Here is a 21893-nt window from a genome sequence, read left to right on the forward strand (position 1 = left end):
CGCTGTGTGGATCTGGTATTACAGGTTAATGGAGCTGACTCAGTGGGGTTCCTATGTGGATCTGGTATTACAGGTTAATGGAGCTGAATCAGTGGGGTTCCCTCTGTGGATCTGGTATTACAGAATAATGGAGCTGAATCAGTGGGGTTCCCTATGTGGATCTGGTATTACAGGTTAATGGAGCTGAATCAGTGGGGTTCCCTCTGTGGATCTGGTATTACAGGTTAATGGAGCTGAATCAGTGGGGTTCCCTCTGTGGATCTGGTATTACAGGTTAATGGAGCTGACTCAGTGGGGTTCGTTGTGTGGATCTGGTATTACAGGATAATGGAGCTGAATCAGTGGGGTTTCCTCTGTGGATCTGGTATTACAGGTTAATGGAGCTGAATCAGTGGGGTTCCCTCTGTGGATCTGGTATGAGGATAATGGAGCTGAGTCAGTGGGGTTCCCTCTGTGGATCTGGTATTACAGGATAATGGAGCTGAATCAGTGGGGTTTCCTCTGTGGATCTGGTATTACAGGTTAATGGAGCTGAATCAGTGGGGTTCCCTCTGTGGATCTGGTATGAGGATAATGGAGCTGAGTCAGTGGGGTTCCCTCTGTGGATCTGGTATTACAGGATAATGGAGCTGAATCAGTGGGGTTCCCTCTGTGGATCTGGTATTACAGGATAATGGAGCTGAGTCAGTGGGGTTCCCTCTGTGGATCTGGTATTACAGGATAATGGTGCTGAATCAGTGGGGTTTCCTCTGTGGATCTGGTATGAGGATAATGGAGCTGAGTCAGTGGGGTTCCCTCTGTGGATCTGGTATTACAGGATAATGGAGCTGAATCAGTGGGGTTCCCTCTGTGGATCTGGTATTACAGGATAATGGAGCTGAGTCAGTGGGGTTCCCTCTGTGGATCTGGTATTACAGGATAATGGTGCTGAATCAGTGGGGTTTGTTGTGTGGATCTGGTATTACAGGATAATGGAGCTGAATCAGTGGGGTTCCCTCTGTGGATCTGGTATTACAGGATAATGGAGCTGAATCAGTGGGGTTTCCTCTGTGGATCTGGTATTACAGGATAATGGAGCTGAATCAGTGGGGTTCCCTCTGTGGATCTGGTATTACAGGATAATGGAGCTGAATCAGTGGGGTTCCCTCTGTGGATCTGGTATTACAGGATAATGGAGCTGAATCAGTGGGGTTCGGTGTGGATCTGGTATTACAGGTTAATGGAGCTGAATCAGTGGGGTTCGTTGTGTGGATCTGGTATTACAGGATAATGGAGCTGAGTCAGTGGGGTTCCCTCTGTGGATCTGGTATTACAGGATAATGGAGCTGAGTCAGTGGGGTTCCCTCTGTGGATCTGGTATTACAGGATAATGGAGCTGAATCAGTGGGGTTTCCTCTGTGGATCTGGTATTACAGGTTAATGGAGCTGAGTCAGTGGGGTTCGTTGTGTGGATCTGGTATTACAGGATAAAGGCGCTGAATCAGTGGGGTTCCCTCTGTGGATCTGGTATTACAGGTTAATGGAGCTGAATCAGTGGGGTTCGCTGTGTGGATCTGGTATTACAGGTTAATGGAGCTGACTCAGTGGGGTTCGCTGTGTGGATCTGGTATGAGGATAATGGAGCTGAATCAGTGGGGTTCGCTGTGTGGATCTGGTATTACAGGATAATGGAGCTGAATCAGTGGGGTTTGTTGTGTGGATCTGGTATTACAGGATAATGGAGCTGAATCAGTGGGGTTCCCTCTGTGGATCTGGTATTACAGGATAATGGAGCTGAATCAGTGGGGTTTGTTTTGTGGATCTGGTATTACAGGTTAATGGAGCTGAATCAGTGTGGTTCCCTCTGTGGATCTGGTATTACAGGATAATGGAGCTGAGTCAGTGGGGTTCGCTCTGTGGATCTGGTATTACAGGATAATGGAGCTGAGTCAGTGGGGTTCGCTGTGTGGATCTGGTATTACAGGATAATGGAGCTGAGTCAGTGGGGTTCGCTGTGTGGATCTGGTATTACAGAATAATGGAGCTGAATCAGTGGGGTTTCCTCTGTGGATCTGGTATTACAGGTTAATGGAGCTGACTCAGTGGGGTTCCTGTGTGGATCTGGTATTACAGGATAATGGAGCTGAATCAGTGGGTTTCCCTCTGTGGATCTGGTATTACAGGTTAATGGAGCTGAATCAGTGGGATTCCCTCTGTGGATCTGGTATTACAGGTTAATGGAGCTGACTCAGTGGGGTTCGCTGTGTGGATCTGGTATTACAGGTTAATGGAGCTGAGTCAGTGGGGTTCGCTGTGTGTGTCAGCCCCTCTCCCAGTGTGGTGCCTGAGGGCAGAATGGCAGACCAGAAATGCTCCAGTAGTCAGTCAGTCTAGGACGTGCTTGTTCTCCTTCTCTCGCTCTGTGTGGTGCTGTCACAGCCACACAGCTCTTCTTCTCTACCGTCAAACACATGGCATACTGCGGGCGTCCACGTGCTTCCCATCTGAAACACAGGGCATACTGCGGGCGTCCGCAGGCTTCCCACCTGAAACACAGGGCATACTGCGGGCGTCCGCAGGCTTCCCATCTGAAACACAGGGCATACTGCGGGCGTCCGCATGCTTCTCATCTGAAACACAGGGCATACTGCGGGCGTCCGCATGCTTCCCATCTGAAACACAGGGCATACTGCGGGCGTCCGCAGGCTTCCCATCTGAAACACAGGGCATACTGCGGGCGTCCGGCAGGCACAGGGCATCCGCCCGGGCGTCCGCAGTTCCCATCTGAAACACAGGGCATACTGCGGGCGTCCGCAGGCTTCCCATCTGAAACACAGGGCATACTGCGGGCGTCCGCGTGCTTCCCATCTGAAACAGTTTGTCCATTTATGAGGACGCCATTTTGTGATGGAGAAATATATATTTCTGGAGTTATTTTGAGTGATTACCGGCTACAGCATCTCAAGATGGACAAACGGTACTATTGCCCTTTTCTTTTCCCCTTCTTGGTAGGTATGGCAACACAGTCGTTGTGTTGCTAGGCGCCAGGTGACTCACGCTGAAGCCTTAAGGCTACTGTGAGGTATCACGGCTTCTCTCTCCTGCTGTAACGTTTACATTCTCGTTCTCTCTTCACCTCCTCCTCCCCTCTATCCCCTCTCCTCCTCTCCTCTATCCCCTCTCTTCCTCTCCTCTATCCCCTCTCCTCCCCCTCTCCCCTCTCCTCCATCTCCTCTATCCCCTTCCTCCCCCTCCTCCCCTCTATCCCCTCTCCCCCCTTCCCCTCCCCTCTCCTCTCTCCTTCTCTCCTCTATCCCTCCTCCCCTCTATCTCCTCTCTTCTATCCCCTCTCCCTCCCCTCTATCTCCTCTCCTCTATCCCATCTATCCCCCCCCTCCTACTCCTCTCCCATCTATCCCCCTCTCTCCTCCCCCTCCTCCTCTCCTCTATCCCCTCTCCTCCTCTCCCTCTATCCCCTCTCTTCCTCCCCCCCTCCTCCTCCTCTCCTCTATCCCCTCTCCCCCTCTCCTCTATCCCCTCTCCCTCCTCTCCTCTATCCCCTCTCCTCCTCTCCTCTATCCCCTCTCCTCCTCCCCTCTATCCCCTCTCCCTCTATCCCCTCTCTTCCTCCCCCTCCTCCTCCTCTCCTCTATCCCCCCTCCTCCTCCCCTCTATCCCCTCTCCTCCTCTCCTCTATCCCCTCTCCTCCTCTCCTCTATCCCCTCTCCTCCCCTCTATCCCCTCTCCTCTATCCCCTCTATCCCCTCTATCCCCTCTATCCCCTCCCCCTCTCCTCCTCTCCTCTATCCCCTCTCTCCTCTCCTCTATCCCCTTTCCTCCTCTCCTCTATCCCCTTTCCTCCTCTCCTCTATCCCCTTTCCTTCTCTCCTCTATCCCCCTTCCTCCCTCCTCTATCCCCTTCCTCCTCTCCCTCTATCCCCTCTCCTCCTCCCCTCTATCTCCTCTATCCCCTCTATCCCCTCCTCCTCCCCCCTATCCCTCCCTCCCCCCTCTATCCCCTCTCTTCCTCCCCTATCCCCCTCCCCCTCCTCCTCTCCTCTATCCCCTCTCCTCCTCCCCTCTATCCCCTCCTCCTCCTCCCCTCCCCCCTATCCCCTCTCTTCCTCCCCTCTTCCTCCCCCTCCTCCTCCTCTCCTAGGTTCGTTAACATTCAGCGGCCCCTCCTCCAGTGCTGTCATCACAGGGCAGCAGTCTAATGGTTCCTCCCCCGCGGTTTCCAGTCGGTCTCTCAGCTCCTCTCTCTCCTCTAACAGCGGTAACAACCAGGAATACAGTAGGCAGCTCACAGCTCTCAACTGCTCTGTCAGGGACTGGATCACCAAGCACGTCAACGGAAACCCTCTCTGTGACCTAAACCCCATCTTCAGGGACTATGAAAAGCACCTGGCCAGCATCGATAAGAAGTACGGAGGGAGTGGAGGGACTGGAGCTGCTGTGGTGGTGGACGGAGGCTCAGAGAGCAGTAGCAGAGCAGAGGAACCAGAGGAGAAGCGGGCAGTCAGTACACCACCACCACCCTCCTCCAGCACCGCCGGCCCGACCGCCGCGGCCCCGGTGTTCTCCTTCAGTAAGGACGGCAGAGCCCCGGTGGACAGCCCAGCCGCTCCTGCTCCGATCCCCGCTGGCATCAGCTTTAGCTTGGGCCAGAAGGGGAACAGCTCAGTGTTGGGGACTCTGAGCACCGGAGGAGCTCCTAGTGTCTCCTCCTCCTCCCTGTTTGGAGGCGCTGCTCCTCCTGCCTTCTCCTTCAGTGGGGCCAAAGCGGAGGCTGCCCCCACCCAGACCACAGGTACGATATGGAGGGTGTTATGTATGGAGGGTACCTGGTGATATGGTGCTGTTAGACAACAGGTACAATATGGAGGGTGTTATGTAGGGTACCTGGTGATATGGTGCTGTTAGACACAGGTACGATATGGAGGGTGTTATGTAGGGTACCTGGTGATATGGTGCTGTTAGACAACAGGTACGATATGAAAGGTGTTATGTATGGAGGGTACCTGGTGATATGGTGCTGTTAGACCACAGGTACGATATGGAGGGTGTTATGTAGGGTACCTTGGTGATATGGTGCTGTTAGACCACAGGTACGATATGGAGGGTATTATGTAGGGTACCTGGTGATATGGTGCTGTTAGACAACAGGTACGATATGGAAGGTGTTATGTATGGAGGGTACCTGGTGATATGGTGCTGTTAGACCACAGGTACGATATGGAGGGTGTTATGTAGGGTACCTGGTGATATGGTGCTGTTAGACAACAGGTACGATATGGTAGGTGTTATGTATGGAGGGTACCTGGTGATATGGTGCTGTTAGACAACAGGTACGATATGGTAGGTGTTATGTATGGAGGGTACCTGGTGATATGGTGCTGTTAGACAACAGGTACGATATGAAAGGTGTTATGTAGGGTACCTGGTGATATGGTGCTGTTAGACAACACTCAGATTGTTACCTGGTGATATGGTGCTGCTAGTGATAGACAACATACTCAGAATGTTACCTGGTGATATGGTGCTGTTAGTGATAGACAACATACTCAGATTGTTACCTGGTGATATGGTGCTGCTAGTGATAGACAACATACTCAGATTGTTACCTGGTGATATGGTGCTGCTAGACAACATACTCAGAATGTTACCTGGTGATATGGTGCTGCTAGACAACATACTCAGACTGACTGTTACCTGGTGATATGGTGCTGATAGACAACATACTCAGAATATTACCTGGTGATATGGTGCTGCTAGACAACATACTCAGATTGTTACCTGGTGATATGGTGCTGATAGTGATAGACAACAGACTCAGAATGTTACCTGGTGATATGGTGCTGCTAGACAACATACTCAGAATGTTACCTGGTGATATGGTGCTGCTAGTGATAGGCAACATACTCAGAATGTTACCTGGTGATATGGTGCTGCTAGACAACATACTCAGAATGTTACCTGGTGATATGGTGCTGTTAGTGATAGGCAACATACTCAGAATGTTACCTGGTGATATGGTGCTGTTAGTGATAGACAACATACTCAGAATGTTACCTGGTGATATGGTGCTGTTAGTGATAGACAACACGCTCAGAATGTTACCTGGTGATATGGTGCTGTTAGACAACATACTCAGAATGTTACCTGGTGATATGGTGCTGCTAGACAACATACTCAGATTGTTACCTGGTGATATGGTGCTGCTAGTGATAGACAACAGACTCAGAATGTTACCTGGTGATATGGTGCTGCTAGACAACATACTCAGAATGTTACCTGGTGATATGGTGCTGACAACATTAGTGATAGGCAACATACTCAGAATGTTACCTGGTGATATGGTGCTGTTAGTGATAGACAACATACTCAGAATGTTACCTGGTGATATGGTGCTGCTAGACAATATACTCAGAATGTTACCTGGTGATATGGTGCTGATAGTGTTAGACAACATACTCAGAATGTTACCTGGTGATATGGTGCTGTTAGACAACATACTCAATGTTACCTGGTGATATGGTGCTGATAGTGATAGACAACATACTCAGAATGTTACCTGGTGATGTGGTGCTGAAAGACAACATACTCAGATTGTTACCTGGTGATATGGTGCTGCTAGTGATATACATCATACTCAGAATGTTACCTGGTGATATGGTGCTGCTAGTGATAGACAACATACTCAGAATGTTACCTGGTGATATGGTGCTGCTAGACAACATACTCAGAATGTTACCTGGTGATATGGTGCTGATAGTGATAGGCAACATACTCAGAATGTTACCTGGTGATATGGTGCTACTAGACAACATACTCAGAATGTTACCTGGTGATATGGTGCTGCTAGACAACATACTCAGAATGTTACCTGGTGATATGGTGCTGCTAGACAACATACTCAGAATGTTACCTGGTGATATGGTGCTGATAGTGATAGGCAACATACTCAGAATGTTACCTGGTGATATGGTGCTGTTAGACAACATACTCAGAATGTAACCTGGTGATATGGTGCTGTTAGACAACATACTCAGAATGTTACCTGGTGATATGGTGCTGTTAGTGATAGACAACATACTCAGAATGTTACCTGGTGATATGGTGCTGCTAGACAACATACTCAGAATGTTACCTGGTGATATGGTGCTGTTAGTGATAGACAACATACTCAGAATGTTACCTGGTGATATGGTGCTGCTAGACAACATACTCAGATTGTTACCTGGTGATATGGTGCTGTTAGTGATAGACAACATACTCATAATGTTACCTGGTGATATGGTGCTGTTAGACAACATACTCAGATTGTTACCTGGTGATATGGTGCTGTTAGTGATAGACAACATACTCAGAATGTTACCTGGTGATATGGTGCTGCTAGACAACATACTCAGATTGATACCTGGTGATATGGTGCTGCTAGTGATAGACAACATACTCAGATTGTTACCTGGTGATATGGTGCTGTTAGTGATAGACAACATACTCAGAATGTTACCTGGTGATATGGTACTGCTAGTGATAGACAACATACTCAGATTGTTACCTGGTGATATGGTGCTGTTAGTGATAGACAACATACTCAGAATGTAACCTGGTGATATGGTGCTGCTAGTGATAGACAACATACTCAGATTGTTACCTGGTGATATGGTGCTGTTAGTGATAGACAACATACTCAGAATGTTACCTGGTGATATGATGCTGCTAGACAACATACTCAGAATGTTACCTGGTGATATGGTGCTGCTAGACAACATACTCAGAATGTTACCTGGTGATATGGTGCTGCAAGACAACATACTCAGAATGTTACCTGGTGATATGGTGCTGCTAGACAACATACTCAGAATGTTACCTGGTGATATGGTGCTGCAAGACAACATAATCAGATTGTTACCTGGTGATATGGTGCTGCTAGACAACATACTCAGATTGTTACCTGGTGATATGGTGCTGCTAGACAACATACTCAGAATGTTACCTGGATATGGTGCTGCTAGACAACATACTCAGAATGTTACCTCGTGATATGGTGCTGCTAGACAACATACTCAGAATGTTACCTGGTGATATGGTGCTGCTAGACAACATACTCAGAATGTTACCTGGTGATATGGTGCTGCTAGACAACATACTCAGAATGTTACCTGGTGATATGGTGCTGCTAGACAACATACTCAGATTGTTACCTGGTGATATGGTGCTGCTAGACAACATACTCAGACTGTTACCTGGTGATATGGTGCTGCTAGACAACATACTCAGATTGTCACCTGGTGATATGGTGCTGCTAGACAACATACTCAGATTGTTACCTGGTGATATGGTGCTGCTAGACAACATACTCAGAATGTTACCTGGTGATATGGTGCTGCTAGACAACATACTCAGATTGTTACCTGGTGATATGGTGCTGCTAGACAACATACTCAGATTGTTACCTGGTGATATGGTGCTGCTAGACAACATACTCAGATTGTTACCTGGTGATATGGTGCTGCTAGTGATAGACAACATACTCAGAATGTTACCTGGTGATATGGTGCTGCTAGACAACATACTCAGATTGATACCTGGTTATATGGTGCTGCTAGTGATAGACAACATACTCACATGCAGGTTTTTAATCCCAGATTAAACCTCTATTAGATCTCACATTCAGGTTTTTAATGCCAGATTAAACCTCTCTAAAATCTCACATTCAGGTTTTAATCCCAGATTAAACCTCGATAAAATCTCACATTCAGGTTTTTAATCCCAGATTAAACCTCGATAAAATCTCACATTCAGGTTTTTAGTCCCAGTGATTTAAATCTCTTTAAAAAAAATCACATTCAAGGACTTAAATCTCTCCATTTTAATCACATCCAAGAGGCTGAGCTCACATGTAAGGTCATTGTGGAAAATAAATAGTGTATTTTGTAAATGTTCTTCGTGTAAAGTGGATTTAGGCCGAATGTTTTTGTTTCATCTGTCCATTTGGTTATCAGAGACTAAAACACAGTGTTGCATGCTCCGTCTCTTCCTTGTCGTCCCGTAGATGAAAACGGGGAGGAGTCGGATGAACCTCCCAAAGTGGAAGTCCAGGAGATTAAGGAGACTGACGCGTTCTACTCCAAAAAGTAGGTCTCCTTTTACAGAAACATTTAAAAGTATGGCTCTATACATCTGTAGGATCTGTCTTCGAATTATCCTATGGGATGCATTATGGGATGCATTATGGGATGCATTATGGGATGCATTATGGGATGCATTATGGGATGCATTATGGGATGTATTATGGGATGCATTATGGGATGCATTATGGGATGCATTATGAGATGCATTATGGCATGCATTATGGCATGCATTATGGGATGCATTATGGGATGCATTATGGGATGCATTATGGGATGCATTATGGGATGCATTATGGGATGCATTATGGGATGCATTATGGGATGCATTATGGCTCACGGTTGACAGACGCTCTTGCAGTGTTATATTTATATTAGAACTGTACAATGGGGCGCGGCAGGGTAGCCTAGTGGTTAGAGTGTTGGACTAGTAACCGGAAGGTTGCAAGTTCAAATCCCCGAGCTGACAAGGTACAAATCTGTCGTTCTGCCCCTGAACAGGCAGTTAACCCACTAGGCCGTCATTGAAAATAAGAATTTTGTTCTTCACTGATTTGCCTAGTTAAATAAATGTAAAAAAATATCTATATATTCTTATGCTTATGAAACAGTAAATAAAACAGTGAATTAACTCAATGCGTTTGTATTTGTTACACACGTCCAGTATTTTTCAGAAATCTTCCAAACGATGAACTTGACGTTAGTCGTGTGTGTGTGTGTTCCAGGTGTAAACTGTTCTATAAGAAAGAGACGGAGTTCAAGGAGAAGGGTAGTTGGAACGCTGCATCTGAAAACCACCTCAGACGGAAAGACACAGCTGCTAGTCCGCGCTGACACCAACCTGGGTATGTTATTAAACCTGATTAAACCTTATCTAGAGACCGCTGACACCAACCTGGGTATGTTATTAAACCTTATCTAGAGACTGCTGACACCAACCTGGGTATGTTATTAAACCTTATCTAGAGACTACTGACACCAACCTGGGTATGTTATAAACCTTATTAAACCTTATCTAGAGACCGCTGACACCAACCTGGGTATGTTATTAAACCTTATCTAGAGACTACTGACACCAGCCTGGGTATGTTATTAAACCTTATCTAGAGACCGCTGACACCAGCCTGGGTATGTTATTAAACCTTATCTAGAGACTGCTGACACCAGCCTGGGTACGTTATTAAACCTTATCTAGAGACTACTGACACCAGCCTGGGTACGTTATTAAACCTTATCTAGAGACTGCTGACACCAACCTGGGTATGTTATTAAATCTTATTAAACCTTACCTAGAGACTGCTGACACCAGCCTGGGTATGTTATTAAACCTTATCTAGAGACTGCTGACACCAACCTGGGTATGTTATTAAACCTTACCTAGAGACTGCTGACACCAGCCTGGGTATGTTATTAAACCTTACCTAGAGACTACTGACACCAACCTGGGTATGTTATTAAATCTTATTAAACCTTACCTAGAGACTGCTGACACCAGCCTGGGTATGTTATTAAACCTTACCTAGAGACTGCTGACACCAGTCTGGGTATGTTATTAAACCTTATCTAGAGACTGCTGACACCAGCCTGGGTATGTTATTAAACCTTATCTAGAGACCGCTGACACCAGCCTGGGTATGTTATTAAACCTTATCTAGAGACTACTGACACCAGCCTGGGTACGTTATTAAACCTTATCTAGAGACTGCTGACACCAGCCTGGGTATGTTATTAAACCTTATCTAGAGACCGCTGACACCAACCTGGGTATGTTATTAAACCTTACCTAGAGACTACTGACACCAGCCTGGGTATGTTATTAAACCTTATCTAGAGACTGCTGACACCAGCCTGGGTACGTTATTAAACCTTATCTAGAGACTGCTGACACCAGCCTGGGTATGTTATTAAACCTTATTAAACCTTATCTAGAGACTGCTGACACCAGCCTGGGTATGTTATTAAACCTTATCTAGAGACTACCGACACCAGCCTGGGTACGTTATTAAACCTTATCTAGAGACTGCTGACACCAACCTGGGTATGTTATTAAACCTTACCTAGAGACTGCTGACACCAGCCTGGGTACGTTATTAAACCTTACCTAGAGACTACTGACACCAGCCTGGGTATGTTATTAAACCTTACCTAGAGACTGCTGACACCAACCTGGGTATGTTATTAAACCTTACCTAGAGACTGCTGACACCAGCCTGGGTATGTTATTAAACCTTACCTAGAGACTGCTGACACCAGCCTGGGTATGTTATTAAACCTTATCTAGAGACTACTGACACCAGCCTGGGTATGTTATTAAACCTTATCTAGAGACTACTGACACCAGCCTGGGTATGTTATTAAACCTTATTAAACCTTACCTAGAGACTGCTGACACCAACCTGGGTATGTTATTAAACCTTACCTAGAGACTACTGACACCAGCCTGGGTATGTTATTAAACCTTATCTAGAGACTACTGACACCAGCCTGGGTATGTTATTAAACCTTATTAAACCTTACCTAGAGACTGCTGACACCAACCTGGGTATGTTATTAAACCTTATCTAGAGACTGCTGACACCAGCCTGGGTATGTTATTAAACCTTATCTAGAGACTGCTGACACCAACCTGGGTATGTTATTAAACCTTATCTAGAGACTGCTGACACCAGCCTGGGTATGTTATTAAACCTTATTAAACCTTACCTAGAGACTGCTGACACCAACCTGGGTATGTTATTAAACCTTACCTAGAGACTGCTGACACCAACCTGGGTATGTTATTAAACCTTATCTAGAGACTGCTGACACCAGCCTGGGTATGTTATTAAACCTTATCTAGAGACTACTGACACCAGCCTGGGTATGTTATTAAACCTGATTAAACCTTATCTAGAGACTACTGACACCAGCCTGGGTATGTTATTAAACCTGATTAAACCTTATCTAGAGACTGCTGACACCAGCCTGGTTATGTTATTAAACCTTATTAAACCTTACCTAGAGACTGCTGACACCAACCTGGGTATGTTATTAAACCTGATTAAACCTTACCTAGAGACTGCTGACACCAGCCTGGGTATGTTATTAAACCTTATCTAGAGACCGCTGACACCAGCCTGGGTATGTTATTAAACCTTATTAAACCTTACCTAGAGACTACTGACACCAGCCTGGGTATGTTATAAACCTTATTAAACCTTATCTAGAGACTACTGACACCAACCTGGGTATGTTATAAACCTTATTAAACCTTACCTAGAGACTACTGACACCAACCTGGGTATGTTATTAAACCTTATTAAACCTTACCTAGAGACTGCTGACACCAGCCTGGGTATGTTATTAAACCTTACCTAGAGACTACTAACACCAACCTGGGTATGTTATTAAACCTTACCTAGAGACCGCTGACACCAGCCTGGGTATGTTATTAAACCTTACCTAGAGACTACTGACACCAGCCTGGGTATGTTATTAAACCTTACCTAGAGACTACTGACACCAACCTGGGTATGCTATTAAACCTTATCTAGAGACTACTGACACCAACCTGGGTATGTTATTAAACCTTACCTAGAGACCGCTGACACCAGCCTGGGTATGTTATTAAACCTTATCTAGAGACCGCTGACACCAACCTGGGTATGTTATTAAACCTTACCTAGAGACTACTGACACCAACCTGGGTATGTTATTAAACCTTATCTAGAGACCGCTGACACCAGCCTGGGTATGTTATTAAACCTTATTAAACCTTATCTAGAGACTACTGACACCAACCTGGGTATGTTATTAAACCTTATCTAGAGACTACTGACACCAGCCTGGGTATGTTATTAAACCTGATTAAACCTTACCTAGAGACTGCTGACACCAACCTGGGTATGTTATTAAACCTTACCTAGAGACTGCTGACACCAACCTGGGTATGTTATTAAACCTTATCTAGAGACCGCTGACACCAGCCTGGGTATGTTATTAAACCTTATTAAACCTTATCTAGAGACCGCTGACACCAGCCTGGGTATGTTATTAAACCTTACCTAGAGACTGCTGACACCAGCCTGGGTATGTTATTAAACCTTATTAAACCTTACCTAGAGACTACTGACACCAGCCTGGGTATGTTATTAAACCTTTTAAACCTTACCTAGAGACTACTGACACCAGCCTGGGTATGTTATTAAACCTTACCTAGAGACTGCTGACACCAGCCTGGGTATGTTATTAAACCTTATCTAGAGACCGCTGACACCAGCCTGGGTATGTTATTAAACCTTATCTAGAGACTGCTGACACCAGCCTGGGTATGTTATTAAACCTTAAACCTTATCTAGAGACTACTGACACCAGCCTGGGTATGTTATTAAACCTTACCTAGAGACTGCTGACACCAGCCTGGGTATGTTATTAAACCTTATCTAGAGACTACTGACACCAGCCTGGGTATGTTATTAAACCTTATTAAACCTTATCTAGAGACTGCTGACACCAGCCTGGGTATGTTATTAAACCTTATTTAACCTTATCTAGAGACTACTGACACCAGCCTGGGTATGTTATTAAACCTTACCTAGAGACTGCTGACACCAGCCTGGGTATGTTATTAAACCTTATCTAGAGACTGCTGACACCAGCCTGGGTATGTTATTAAACCTTACCTAGAGACTGCTGACACCAGCCTGGGTATGTTATTAAACCTTATCTAGAGACTGCTGACACCAGCCTGGTTATGTTATTAAACCTTATTAAACCTTACCTAGAGACTACTGACACCAGCCTGGGTATGTTATTAAAACTTATTAAACCTTATCTAGAGACTACTGACACCAGCCTGGGTATGTTATTAAACCTTATCTAGAGACTACTGACACCAACCTGGGTATGTTATTAAACCTTATCTAGAGACTACTGACACCAACCTGGGTATGTTATTAAACCTTACCTAGAGACTGCTGACACCAGCCTGGGTATGTTATTAAACCTTACCTAGAGACTACTGACACCAGCCTGGGTATGTTATTAAACCTTATCTAGAGACTGCTGACACCAACCTGGGTATGTTATTAAACCTTATCTAGAGACCACTGACACCAGCCTGGGTATGTTATTAAACCTTATCTAGAGACTACTGACACCAACCTGGGTATGTTATTAAACCTTACCTAGAGACTACTGACACCAACCTGGGTATGTTATTAAACCTTATCTAGAGACTACTGACACCAGCCTGGGTATGTTATTAAACCTTACCTAGAGACTACTGACACCAGCCTGGGTATGTTATTAAACCTTATCTAGAGACCGCTGACACCAACCTGGGTATGTTATTAAACCTTACCTAGAGACTACTGACACCAGCCTGGGTATGTTATTAAACCTTACCTAGAGACCACTGACACCAACCTGGGTATGTTATTAAACCTTATTAAACCTTACCTAGAGACCGCTGACACCAGCCTGGGTATGTTATTAAACCTTATCTAGAGACTGCTGACACCAGCCTGGGTATGTTATTAAACCTTATCTAGAGACTGCTGACACCAGCCTGGGTATGTTATTAAACCTTATCTAGAGACTGCTGACACCAGCCTGGGTATGTTATTAAACCTTACCTAGAGACTACTGACACCAACCTGGGTATGTTATTAAACCTTACCTAGAGACTACTGACACCAGCCTGGGTATGTTATTAAACCTTATCTAGAGACTGCTGACACCAGCCTGGGTATGTTATTAAACCTTACCTAGAGACTACTGACACCAACCTGGGTATGTTATTAAACCTTATCTAGAGACCACTGACACCAGCCTGGGTATGTTATTAAACCTTATTAAACCTTATCTAGAGACTACTGACACCAACCTGGGTATGTTATAAACCTTATCTAGAGACTACTGACACCAGCCTGGGTATGTTATTAAACCTTATCTAGAGACTACTGACACCAACCTGGGTATGTTATAAACCTTATTAAACCTTACCTAGAGACTACTAACACCAACCTGGGTATGTTATTAAACCTTACCTAGAGACCGCTGACACCAGCCTGGGTATGTTATTAAACCTTACCTAGAGACTACTGACACCAGCCTGGGTATGTTATTAAACCTTATCTAGAGACTACTGACACCAGCCTGGGTATGTTATTAAACCTTATCTAGAGACCGCTAACACCAACCTGGGTATGTTATTAAACCTTATTAAACCTTATCTAGAGACCGCTGACACCAACCTGGGTATGTTATTAAACCTTACCTAGAGACCGCTGACACCAACCTGGGTATGTTATAAACCTTATCTAGAGACTGCTGACACCAGCCTGGGTATGTTATTAAACCTTATCTAGAGACAGCTGACACCAACCTGGGTATGTTATTAAACCTTATCTAGAGACTGCTGACACCAACCTGGGTATGTTATTAAACCTTATTAAACCTTACCTAGAGACCGCTGACACCAACCTGGGTATGTTATTAAACCTTACCTAGAGACCGCTGACACCAACCTGGGTATGTTATAAACCTTATCTAGAGACTGCTGACACCAGCCTGGGTATGTTATTAAACCTTATTAAACCTTACCTAGAGACTGCTGACACCAGCCTGGGTATGTTATTAAACCTTACCTAGAGACTGCTGACACCAGCCTGGGTATGTTATTAAACCTTACCTAGAGACTACTGACACCAACCTGGGTATGTTATTAAACCTGATTAAACCTTATCTAGAGACTACTGACACCAGCCTGGGTATGTTATTAAACCTTATTAAACCTTATCTAGAGACTACTGACACCAGCCTGGGTATGTTATTAAACCTTACCTAGAGACTACTGACACCAACCTGGGTATGTTATTAAACCTAATTAAACCTTATCTAGAGACTGCTTACACCAGCCTGGGTATGTTATTAAACCTTATTAAACCTTACCTAGAGACCGCTGACACCAGCCTGGGTATGTTATTAAACCTTTCCTTATTAAACCTTATTAATTTTTTCCTATTAAACCTTATCTAGAGACCTAGACTGTACTCAGTGGTGTGAAAGATACCAACCTCAGTATGTTTTTAAAATATAGAACTTTAATTTACTAAGCCTTATTAAACCTTACTGCATTAAGCCTTACGAAACCTTACTGCATTAAGCCTTATTAAACCTTATTAAACTTTACTGCATTAAGCCTTATTAAACCTTATTAAACCTTACTGCATTAAGCCTTACGAAACCTTACTGCATTAAGCCTTATTAAACCTTATTAAACTTTACTGCATTAAGCCTTATTAAACCTTACCACATTAAACCTTATTAAACCTTACTGCATTAAACCTTATTAAACCTTACAGCATTAAGCCTTATTAAACCTTACTGCATTAAGCCTTATTAAACCTTACTGCATTAAGCCTTATTAAACCTTACTGCATTAAGCCTTATTAAACCTTACTGCATTAAACCTTATTAAACCTTACTGCATTAAACCTTATTAAACCTTACTGACATTAAGCCTTATTAAAACCTTATTAAACCTTACTGCATTAAGCCTTATTAAACCTTATTAAACCTTACTGCATTAAGCCTTATTAAACCTTACAGCATTAAGCCTTATTAAACCTTACCGCATTAAGCCTTATTAAACCTTACTGCATTAAGCCTTATTAAACCTTACCTTATTAAACCTTACTAAACCTTACTGCATTAAGCCTTATTAAACCTTACCTTATTAAACCTTACTAAACCTTACTGCATTAAGCCTTATTAAACCGCTTAAACCTTACCGCATTAAGCCTTATTAAACCTTACTGCATTAAACCTTATTGAACCTAACCTCATTAAACCTTACCGCATTAAGCCTTATTAAACCTAACCTTATTAAACCTTACTGCATTAAGCCTTATTAAACCTTACTGCATTAAACCTTATTAAACCTTACTGCATTAAGCCTTATTAAACCTTACCTTATTAAACCTTACTAAACCTTACTGCATTAAGCCTTATTAAACCTTACCTTATTAAACCTTACTAAACCTTACTGCATTAAGCCTTATTAAAACTTACTAAACCTTACCGCATTAAGCCTTATTAAACCTTACCGCATTAAGCCTTATTAAACCTTATTAAACCTTACCTTATTAAACCTTATTTAACCTTACTGCATTAAACCTTATTAAACCTTACTGCATTAAGCCTTATTAAACCTTACCGCATTAAGCCTTATTAAACCTTACTGCATTAAACCTTATTAAACCTTACTGCATTAAGCCTTTTAAACCTTACCTATGATAACCAGCCTTTTAAACCTTACCGCATTAAGCCTTATTAAACCGTATTAAACCTTACCGAATTAAGCCTTATAAAACCTTACCGCATTAAGCCTTATTAAACCTTACCGCATTAAGCCTTATTAAACCTTATTAAACCTTACCTTATTAAACCTTATTAAACCTTACCGCATTAAGCCTTATTAAACCTTACTGCATTAAGCCTTATTAAACCTTATTAAACCTTACTGCATTAAGCCTTATTAAACCTACCGCATTAAGCCTTATTAAACCTTATTAAACCTTACTGCATTAAGCCTTATTTAACCTTACTGCATTAAACCTTATTAAACCTTACTGCATTAAGCCTTATTAAACCTTACCGCATTAAGCCTTATTAAACCTTACTGCATTAAACCTTATTAAACCTTACTGCATTAAGCCTTTTAAACCTTACCGCATTAAGCCTTTTAAACCTTACCGCATTAAGCCTTATTAAACCGTATTAAACCTTACCGCATTAAGCCTTTATTAAACCTTACTGCATTAAACCTTATTGAACCTAACCTCATTAAACCTTACCACATTAAGCCTTATTAAACCTAACCTTATTAAACCTTACTGCATTAAGCCTTATTAAACCTTACTGCATTAAGCATTTTAAACCTTACCACATTAAGCCTTTTAAACCTTACCGCATTAAGCCTTATTAAACCTAACCTTAGTAAACCTAACTGCATTAAGCCTTATTAAACCTTATTAAACCTTACTACACCTTACTGCATTAAGCCTTATTTAACCTTATTAAACCTTATTAAACCTTACTGTATTAAGCCTTATTAAACCTTATTAAACCTTACTGTGTTAAGCCTTATTAAACCTTATTAAACCTTACTGCGTTAAGCCTTATTAAACCTTATTAAACCTTACTGCATTAAACCTCTTGATACTCCCCATCCCGGATCCGGGATCGTGAATAAAGCCTCAGGCTCATTAGCATAACGCAACGTTAACGATTTCTGAAAATCGCAAATAAAATGAAAATAATGCGCCTGCTCTCAAGCTTAGCCTTTTCTTAACAACACTGTCATCTCAGATTTTCAAAATATGCTTTTGAACCATAGCAAATCACTAATTTGTGTAAGAGTATGCTAAGCTAGCTTAGCATTTTGAGTAGCATTTAGCACGCAACATTTAACCAAATAAATAAAATCATTTACCTTTGAAGAGCTTCGGATGTTTTCAATGAGGAGACTCTGTTACATAGCAAATGTTCAGTTTTTCCTGAAAGAATCTTTGTGTAGGAGAAATCGCTCCGTTTTGTACATCACATTTGGCTACTGAAACGAACCGAAAATTCAGTCACCAAAACGTCAAACTTTTTCCGAATTAACTCCATAATATCTACCGAAACATGGCAAACGTTGTTTGGAATCAATCCTCAAGGTGTTTTTTCACATATCTCTTCATTGATATGCAGTTCGTGGAAGCCTGCTTTCCCCTCAGAATCGCATGGAAAAATACCAGCAGCTGAAAAAGACGCACCAATTTCGACGGAGGACACCTGGAAAATGTAGTCTCTTATGGTCAATCTTCCAATGATATGCCTACAAATACGTCACAATGCTGCAGACACCTTGGGAAACGACAGAAAGGGCAGGCTCATTCCTCTCGCATTCACAGCCATATAAGGAGACAATGGAAAACGGAGCCTCAAAAATCCTGTTGGTTTCCTGGTTGCCGTTTTCATCTTGGTTTTGCCTGTAGCTCCCGTTCTTAAACCTTATCTAGAGAATATCTTTGCAGTTCTGGAAAATTCAGAGTGTTTTCTTTCCAAAGCTATCAATTATATGCATAGTCGAGCATCTTTTTGTGACAAAATATCTTGTTTAAAAACGGAAAGTTTTTCATCCAAAATGAAATTGCACCCCTAGAGTTTTAAGAGGTTAGCCTTATTAAACCTTATTAAGCCTTATTAAACCTAACCTTATTAAACCTTATTAAACCTTACTGCATTAAGCCTTATTAAACCTTACCGCATTAAGCCTTATTAAACCTTATTAAACCTTACTGCATTAAGCCTTATTAAACCTTATTAAACCTTACTGCATTAAGCCTTATTAAACATTATTAAACCTTACTGCATTAAGCCTTATTAAACCTTTTTAAACCTTATTAAACCTTACTGCATTAAACCTTATTAAACCTTATTAAATCTTACTGCATTAAGCCTTATTAAACCTTATTAAACCTTACTGCATTAAGCCTTATTAAACCTTACCGCATTAAGCCTTATTAAACCTTACTGCATTAAGCCTTATTAAACCTTATTAAACCTTACTGCATTAAGCCTTATTAAACCTTATTAAACCTTACTGCATTAAACCTTATTAAACCTTACCGCATTAAGCCTTATTAAACCTTACTGCATTAAGCCTTATTAAACCTTACCTTATTAAACCTTATTAAACCTTACTAAACCTTACTGCATTAAGCCTTATTAAACCTTACCTTATTAAACCTTACTAAACCTTACCGCATTAAGCCTTATTAAACCTTATTAAACCTTACCGCATTAAGCCTTATTAAACCTTACCGCATTAAGCCTTATAAACCTTACTGCATTAAGCCTTATTAAACCTTACCTTATTAAACCTTACTAAACCTTACTGCATTAAGCCTTATTAAACCTTACCTTATTAAACCTTACTGCATTAAGCCTTATTAAACCTTACTGCATTAAGCCTTATTAAGCCTTATTAAACCTTACTGCATTAAGCCTTATTAAACCTTACTGCATTAAGCCTTATTAAACCTACCGCATTAAGCCTTATTAAACCTTACTGCATTAAGCCTTATTAAATCTTACCGCATTAAACCTTATTAAACCTTACTGCATTAAGCCTTATTAAACCTTATTAAACCTTACTGCATTAAGCCTTATTAAACCTTACTGCATTAAGCCTTATTAAACCTTACCGCATTAAGCCTTATTAAACCTTACTGCATTAAGCCTTATTAAGCCTTATTAAACCTTACTGCATTAAGCCTTATTAAACCTTACTGCATTAAACCTTATTAAACCTTACTGCATTAAGCCTTATTAAACCTTATTAAACCTTACCGCATTAAGCCTTTTAAACCTTACCGCATTAAGCCTTATTAAACCGTATTAAACCTTACTGCATTAAGCCTTATTAAACCTTACCGCATTAAACCTTATTAAACCTTACTGCATTAAACCTTATTAAACCTTATTAAACCTTACTGCATTAAACCTTATTAAACCTTACTGCATTAAGCCTTATTAAACCTTACTTACCTCCAGGTAACATCCTGTTGAACATCCTGGTCCAGCCCTCATCAATAACACCCCCCCCTCTCTCTCTCTCTCTCCTCCAGGTAACATCCTGTTGAACATCATGGTCCAGCCCTCATCAATAACAACCCCCCCTCTCTCTCTCTCTCCTCCAGGTAACATCCTGTTGAACATCATGGTCCAGCCCTCATCAATAACAACCCCCCTCTCTCTCTCTCTCCTCCAGGTAACATCCTGTTGAACATCCTGGTCCAGCCCTCATCAATAACAACCACCCCTCTCTCTCTCTCTCCTCCAGGTAACATCCTGTTGAACATCCTGGTCCAGCCCTCATCAATAACACCCCCCTCTCTCTCTCTCTCCTCCAGGTAACATCCTGTTGAACATCATGGTCCAGCCCTCATCAATAACACCCCCCCTCTCTCTCTCCTCCAGGTAACATCCTGTTGAACATCATGGTCCAGCCCTCATCAATAACACCCCCCCCCCTCTCTCTCTCTCTCCTCCAGGTAACATCCTGTTGAACATCATGGTCCAGCCCTCCATACTCTGTTCCAGGATGGGAAAGAACAACGTGATGGTGATGTGTGTTCCTAACCCTGTCGTGGACCACAACAACCCTACCAACCCTGTCGCCATGCTCATCAGGGTCAAAACAGCAGAGGACGCTGATGAACTACACAACATACTGGAGGAGAAGAAAGCTTAGAGGACGAGCCCCCTGGAGGGGTACAGGCTGGCCCCACTCCTCCCTTCTGCCTATCAACTAACCCCAGGGCCAGTCCTGTACCCCTCCACCCCAGGGCCAGTCCTGTACCCCCCTCCACCCCAGGGCCAGTCCTGTACCCCCCTCCAACCCAGGGCCAGTCCTGTACCCCCTCCACCCCAGGGCCAGTCCTGTACCCCCCAGTCCACCCCAGGGCCAGTCCTGTACCCCTCCACCCCAGGGCCAGTCCTGTACCCCCCTCCACCCCAGGGCCAGTCCTGTACCCCCCTCCACCCCAGGGCCAGTCCTGTACCCCCCTCCACCCCAGGGCCAGTCCTGTACCCCTCCACCCCAGGGCCAGTCCTGTACCCCCTCCACCCCAGGGCCAGTCCTGTACCCCCTCCACCCCAGGGCCAGTCCTGTACCCCCTCCACCCCAGGGCCAGTCCTGTACCCCCTCCACCCCAGGGCCAGTCCTGTACCCCCTCCACCCCA

General features: G+C 43.4%; 1 pseudogene; it reads left to right on the top strand.

The window, feature by feature from the left end:
* Positions 1-21561, top strand: part of LOC135531982 (nuclear pore complex protein Nup50-like) — a 36233-nt pseudogene extending 14672 nt beyond the window's left edge.
* The last annotated feature ends 332 nt before the right edge of the window (positions 21562-21893 follow it).

Source organism: Oncorhynchus masou, unplaced genomic scaffold (genome assembly GCF_036934945.1).
Source record: "Oncorhynchus masou masou isolate Uvic2021 unplaced genomic scaffold, UVic_Omas_1.1 unplaced_scaffold_1693, whole genome shotgun sequence".
Classification (NCBI taxonomy): domain Eukaryota; kingdom Metazoa; phylum Chordata; class Actinopteri; order Salmoniformes; family Salmonidae; genus Oncorhynchus; species Oncorhynchus masou.